The 6848-nt window shown below is 27.0% G+C and overlaps 1 long non-coding RNA gene across 1 annotated transcript; it reads right to left on the minus strand.

Annotated features, from left to right (window-relative positions):
• Nucleotides 1-558: 558 nt before the first annotated feature.
• Nucleotides 559-1811, minus strand: LOC136081036 (uncharacterized). The gene is made up of 2 exons (XR_010638835.1): nucleotides 957-1811; nucleotides 559-875 (listed from the first exon to the last, which is right to left on the minus strand). It is a non-coding gene; the product is annotated as an uncharacterized LOC136081036 (long non-coding RNA).
• Nucleotides 1812-6848: the final 5037 nt, after the last annotated feature.

Here is a 6848-nt window from a genome sequence, read left to right on the forward strand (position 1 = left end):
GTAAAAAATATGTAAACTTTGATCTTTTATATTGCATTAATGCGCCATATGACAAACCTAAAATAAAAATTGTAACAGATAAGTAGACATAAAAGAAAAACAAAACAAACAAACTGGAAAACAATTTACCTGCTGTTTGGTAGCCTGTTGTCATACTTAAACTGCTGTCATGATGCAACTTGTCGGTGTTGTTTTATGACGTTATTTCACGTTGGGTTTTAGTAAACTTTAGTTATATTTAAAAGACATTACAATAGATTTAAAATATTTTAATTAGAAAGAAAAAAAAATTCTTCAAGGAACCAAACAAAAAAAAATTAAAGATAAAAAATCAAATAGATATAAATAAATTGCATTTATATAGCTAAATAGTCTTGGCTTATAGTAAATTTTAAAAGCAGTGTTTTCAATAAATTAAACTACCAATTAATTATTTTTAACAAATAGAATGTAGCATCCTATTATGATGATTGGGTAGTGAATCAATTTAACTATATTTAAGTTTAATTGGTGAAAAACAAATAAAATTTCAATTAATAAAGACAAAAACAAACCAAATACAAACAATAGTATATTATAAAAAATAAAAAATTACAAATTAAAAAAAAAATTACAAAATTAAAATAAAAAAAAGTCACCGAAGAAAAAACGGCAACAAAAAAGTTATAAATATCTTCACTGATAGAAGACATTTACAACCTTTTGGTTGCTGTTTTTTCTTCGGTGTCTCCCAACACCCCGGTATGGATGAGCCCTCCATTTGAAGGATGGCTCATCCATACCGCCATTACTTTGCCACTTATTGAAGGACCTCTCCGAGAGAGGCCCTGGGTGTTGGGAGCGATATCTTTTGTACTCTTCAAATGTTAACGACTCTAAAATTACAAATAGAAAGATATAATAAAATTTAAAAATATTTACAATTTTTTTTAATCTAAATATAAAGCAAACCTCACCATTTTCACAGGATGAAGAGGATGCTAAAAATAAATTAAAAAAAAAGTAAATTAAAAAAAGTTAAACTTGTGAGAAATTTAATTTTAATAAAAATATGAGTAAAATGCAAACAGTTTAAAAATGTCATATTTATATTAAATAATTCTTTCACCTATTGCACATATTTCTCCGTAAAAAATATATAAAATTTAAAACACAGCCCTACCAGTTATGCTTCTACCAGACAATAAAGACAAAAAATATACCTCAGAATAATTGATAGAATTATATTTACATATAAAGAAATATTTAACTATAATTTTTTTTACCTATTCCCCTCATTTCTTCCATGAAGTTGTCTAAAGTAAGAAAAAAGATAACTGAAGCTAAAACTAATTAAAACTAAACTAAAATTAACTATAAACTAAACCAAAACTAAAAAAAACTTTAAATTTTAATATCTGTACCTCAGAAGACAAAGGTCGGTTATCCATTTTTTTGTGAAAATGAGTTATGTATGAGACCTTTTTAATTTATTTAGTATCTACATAGGTATAAAGACTGTTTTCCTGCAACAATGTGAAACAAAGTTTGGTCAATATAAAGGGTCTGGTGTCCCCACAATGTTCAAAGGAAAAACGTCTGTAGTTCAGAAATGACTTTTCACTTTTTTTATTTAACTTTTTATTTTTATCAAAATTATATTTCATGTGCCTCAAGACAAATTAAATAAGACAAATTAAATAAAACATAAATTTAACCATCAAGAATAAAAAAGCCAATAAAGACTAATTATTTTACTATTTACTCTCTCCTGGAAAATTTCTAAAATGTGACAACTGACTTGGACTACTGTGTGTACAGATATAAATGCCTTATTTAACTATACTAATCACATAATTTATACTTAGTTTTTTTTCCAACTCTCCTAAAAGAAAAAAGAAAATAAAGCTTTAGTACTTGAAGTTTTAAAATTCCAGTTACAGTACAAATAAACAAATTCCTATTAACAATTATCTAATAGCAAAAACACTGACTTATTTCAGTCTTCAATTCTGTGTCTAAACAATAAAAGCACTTAAATGTATAGACATTAAAATATCTACTTAACTTTTTAAAAATAAATTTACTAAACTAATGTAACTAATACCTTTATTAGCTCTCTCTTTATCAACTAAAGAAAATAAATTTTAATTAAACTAACTTGAGGTAAAATAATGAGAAGCTGTCTTACTGAGAATTTTAAATTTCTTCTCTACTATTGACAATATAATTTTAAGTATTACCTTAGTTACTATAGAACTATAAGTTCTTGGGCTAATTGTATAAAAATATAAAAACCTACTGTTTTACTTTCAAGTCAACAACAATATTTTATTTAAATAATTTTATGATGTAATATTAAACTTGTTAATCAAAACCCCAGCATCACGCAAAGATTCACATACTTTAGCAAATGCAACTCTTTTAAGTTTTTGAATATTGCTTTCGCCGGCAATCTGTAAAATGTCAGCAAGGCAAAAATTATATTGGGCTAAAGAAACCGCTTGAGCTCCTATCAGCCTTGTTTCTAATTTGTTCATTCGTTTACTTTCATTTTGATAATGTTTTCTAATATTCTTTGCTAGAAACATTAAACCGCACCCTAACTCATCTGATTCTTTAGGAGGGTTACTTGAGGAACTTATAAATTGCTCACGACGCACTGATTCTTTATAAATTAAGTCAAGAATGTGTTGCCAATTATTTATCTCTAAATGAAGTGGTTCTGGACAAATGGAATTAGCAAATTTTCTAATATGTGGTTGCCCAAGTTGTCGAATTCTGCCATAAAGTTTAACTTTTTATTGTGTTTTACTGATACTAAAGCAATCCCATTTTGTGTGTTCTCAAACTCTTTTAGCATTGCTAATTCCTTAATTCGTGATTCCATGGTAGGTACTTGCCATTTGGCCTCGGCACCTCCAATGGTTTTATTATGTTGTGTTAATTCAATCTTATGCACGTTTGCAAAAGGTGAAGGATATGTTGCACTTGTAGGTAACACATTTGCAGCAAAGCACAACCATGAAATATCAGCCGATGGCACAAATTCAAAACTTGTTTTGATGTTGTTGATGTTGAGTATATTGTCTTCAATTAATTCCATTTCTTCCAAATGTTGCTTCGACAATAACTCGCATACTTTATCTTTTTCACTAGCTGTTATCATATGTAGTGGATAAATAAACTCCCTACTGCGGATACGTTTACCAAAACTCCACATCGATAAAATCCCTATTGTCATAGTTTTTTCTTTAGACTCTGGAGCTCCATCATCAGAAAATTCAACAACAAAATGGCTAATGTTTCCATTAAACCAAATAGATTTTTTTTTTAAAGTTTTAACTTTTAAATTTAAATCAGCTTTCATTGTCACTAATGCGGTCACTGTTATTGATACTCCACTATAACCTGGAATTTGATGGATTTCACCTATGTCCAATGACTTTACATACTTTTCAACAGTTTCATTTGAAACATTTGACATGTTTAATTCAAAGTTGACATCGCCATATTGAACTGAATATAAAGAAGAAATATTTGAAATATGAGAAAATATGGATTTCTGTACTTTTAACATTTACCTACTTATAGTACCACTTATACTATAATATAGTATAACTTAAAAAAATATAACTTATAAAATAATATCACTTAAAGTAAATTTCATTTAAACCATGTTACCCCGTAAACATAAATCATTAATGTCACTCTTTGTAAATCTCAATCATGTTGTGTTTACGTCGAGATAAATAAGTAGCATATTTTAAAGCAACTGCTTTGTTTATACCAGTTTTGCTTTTAATATAATTGTTTGAAATTGATCCATGTAATTTTTCAAGGAAATTTCCTCTTTTGTAATTCACAAAGAACTGCTCCATTAATTTTATTAGGGTAATACTACATAAAAGGTCCCACACACCATAAATAGCTCCATAGCTGCCTCCATGAATAAAATACATAATGTTTTGTGACTCAGCTTGTCTTCGATAATTTGTCGAAAATGCTGCATCATTAATCATAAAGCTTGTGGTAATTTTATTTGACCGTTTAGTTCTTGCAAGATGCAAGAACTAAACGGCTTTTGTTTAATTAGTAATTTTACTCTTCCATACTGGGCGTTTAAAGCATTTAACTCATTGTCAATTTCTGTCTGTTCAGATATGGCAGCATCAATACTTTGTTCAATAGCTTCTTTATCTTTTTTTAGGGTAACAATATCATCATTCTATTGATTTGTCTGTGATACTACAAAAAAGAACAGAAAGTTGTTTAAAAAATTATCCCAGTGGGCACAGGACCTAAATAAGACGTCTTTTGAACGTTCAAAAGACGTCCAAAACGTTCAAAAGACTTTTAAAAGACGTCTTTTTTACGTCCAGTGCCCACTGGGATAGAACTAAAGAGCGTTAGCCAGAAATAAATTTTATACCGCGTTTTTGCCGTATTGGGAATTTTTATTGTTGTTATTCTAGAAAATATTGGGAATTTTCTAGAAAAGGTCCTAAAATTCTCAAAAAAACACTTTAAAAAAAGAAAAGGTCATTGACTTTTAGGAATTTTAACCCCATTGGAAATTCCGCGTTGTACGCGGCACCATTGGGCTAGCTAACACCCTGAACTAATAAAGTATTTATGTATATATAATATATATACATAAATATATATATTATATGTAAAAATAAATGTATATGTATTATCAGTTAGATAAGAAAAATCCTATATAATTTTCACTAACTGTAGTATTTGCCAATATAATGAGAAAATTACTAACCTTTAGCTGAAAATTACTAACCTTTAGCAGCATTCAGTTTGATATTTTTTAACAAATTATCTGAAAGCAATTGTTGCTGAACAGGTGAGGTGTTCCAAAATGACTCACCAAAGGTACGTTTAGTGCCACATTTTGATTTACGGTTTGCCAATTTAGAGCAGGTTTTTCTTTTGCCTCATTTTTAAAAAATAAACACGCTAAGTAAACAAGACTATAAGTGTAATGCAATTTACTCTAATTTTATAATTTAATTATTTTATATCATATAAACTAAGTATACACATAACATATGATATTAAGTATGCACACTATGTATGACATTTATCACATATATAATGATTTTTATATTTATTGAGTAGAAGAATAAAGTACCCTTTAAGTGTTACATTTCCAGACATTATTGATGATATATAACAATAATCACTCTCAAAAAGCGTGTTACAATCTGTACCACGTGTTTCAATCTGTCTTGGCTGCCGTTGCCACAATCTCCCCGTGTTACAATATTTTTGTTCCACCAAAAAATAAATTCAACAATGAATGATGTAATGATGATAACTAAGCTTTAGTCAAAAGCATATAATAAGAATCAGAATATAACTTATATTCTGAATCTTATTATATGCTTTTAACATTTACCTACTTATAGTACCACTTATACTATAATATAGTATAACTTAATAAAATATAACTTATAAAATAATATCACTTAAAGTAAATTTTATTTAAACCATGTTACCCCCATAAACAGAAATCATTAATGTCACTTTTTGTCAATCTCAAAAGGAAAGATACCTTATAATTATTGTTGTGTAAATGTTAGGGTATTTAATAAACTTTGTAATAATATAAATACTTAATAAATATATAAAACCAATATATTTATTAAATACCTTAACTCTGTTTATAAATTTAAAATAAAATAACCTTAAAAAATAAGGTTCTTATAAGGTTATTTTATTTATCAATATATATATATATAATATATATATATTGATACTATTATATATATATATATATAATATATATATTGTTTACTATTTAATTAAAAACAGTTAAAATTTATATTATAAATATTAACTGTTTCTAAATCTGAAAAAATTTAGTTTATTAAAACAGTTATCATCAAATTGTGCAAAAGTTATTTATTATTTAAATAAATAATAATTTTTTCTAATAACAAAATTACTTTCCAGACCCTACAACATTATCTTATTATTTTTATTTTTACGCATCGAATCATATAATAACACCGGCAATAAAACATTTTGAAATTCATAATTGTTTCTAGGTCATCGATAAAACAACTAACTAAAAAACTCTTAGATAGCCTTCATCCATGATTAATCATATGATCTGAAAATTCCCGCATAGATTCCTAATATGAACATCTTAAATTCCAGTTTACAACATATATCTTCTTTTAATGGATGCCGTAAATAAATTTGTATTTTGTAATAAAACAGACATTTTGCTTCAAACTACTAGATAACTCTAAATTAGACATATAGCTGTAAACTGGAATTTAAGATCAACTAGAAAACTATCTTTGAAAGTAATATTATTGAAAGCTAATAAGGTCGTCATGTAGTCTATCAAGCTGATTGTTTTTAGTTTTAGTACTAGTTTTTAAAAGAAATTGAATTTCAATATCTATATAACTTTTGGTTAGCAGACTTTATAAAAAAACGAATGATATATGTTCGAACTTTATTTTCTATTTAACCCTATTTTAATACTAAAGATTATACTTTTTTGCAATTTTTCGAAAAAAATTATCATTTGCAGACGTTTTGGATCAAGTTTCGATAAATTATGGTATTTTTTTAAAAAAGCATTTGGGAGAAAAATAGTTAAAAGCAACCGCCGTGGCATGCGAAACTTTTTTACAAGAACTCGGATCGTCGTCACAAATTTAATTTTTAGCACGTGCTCATCGTAGCTTGATTTTTGAAGTTCTCATAAAGTTTGTAAGTTATTTACTTATTTTTGATAACAAAATGAATTTAGATGATACTTCCATCGACTTAGAACAATTGCTGAGTAAGATTATATTATACTGGTTGCTTACTTTATATCAAAAATATTTTTGTTT

Source organism: Hydra vulgaris, chromosome 06 (assembly GCF_038396675.1).
Source record: "Hydra vulgaris chromosome 06, alternate assembly HydraT2T_AEP".
NCBI classification, from domain to species: domain Eukaryota; kingdom Metazoa; phylum Cnidaria; class Hydrozoa; order Anthoathecata; family Hydridae; genus Hydra; species Hydra vulgaris.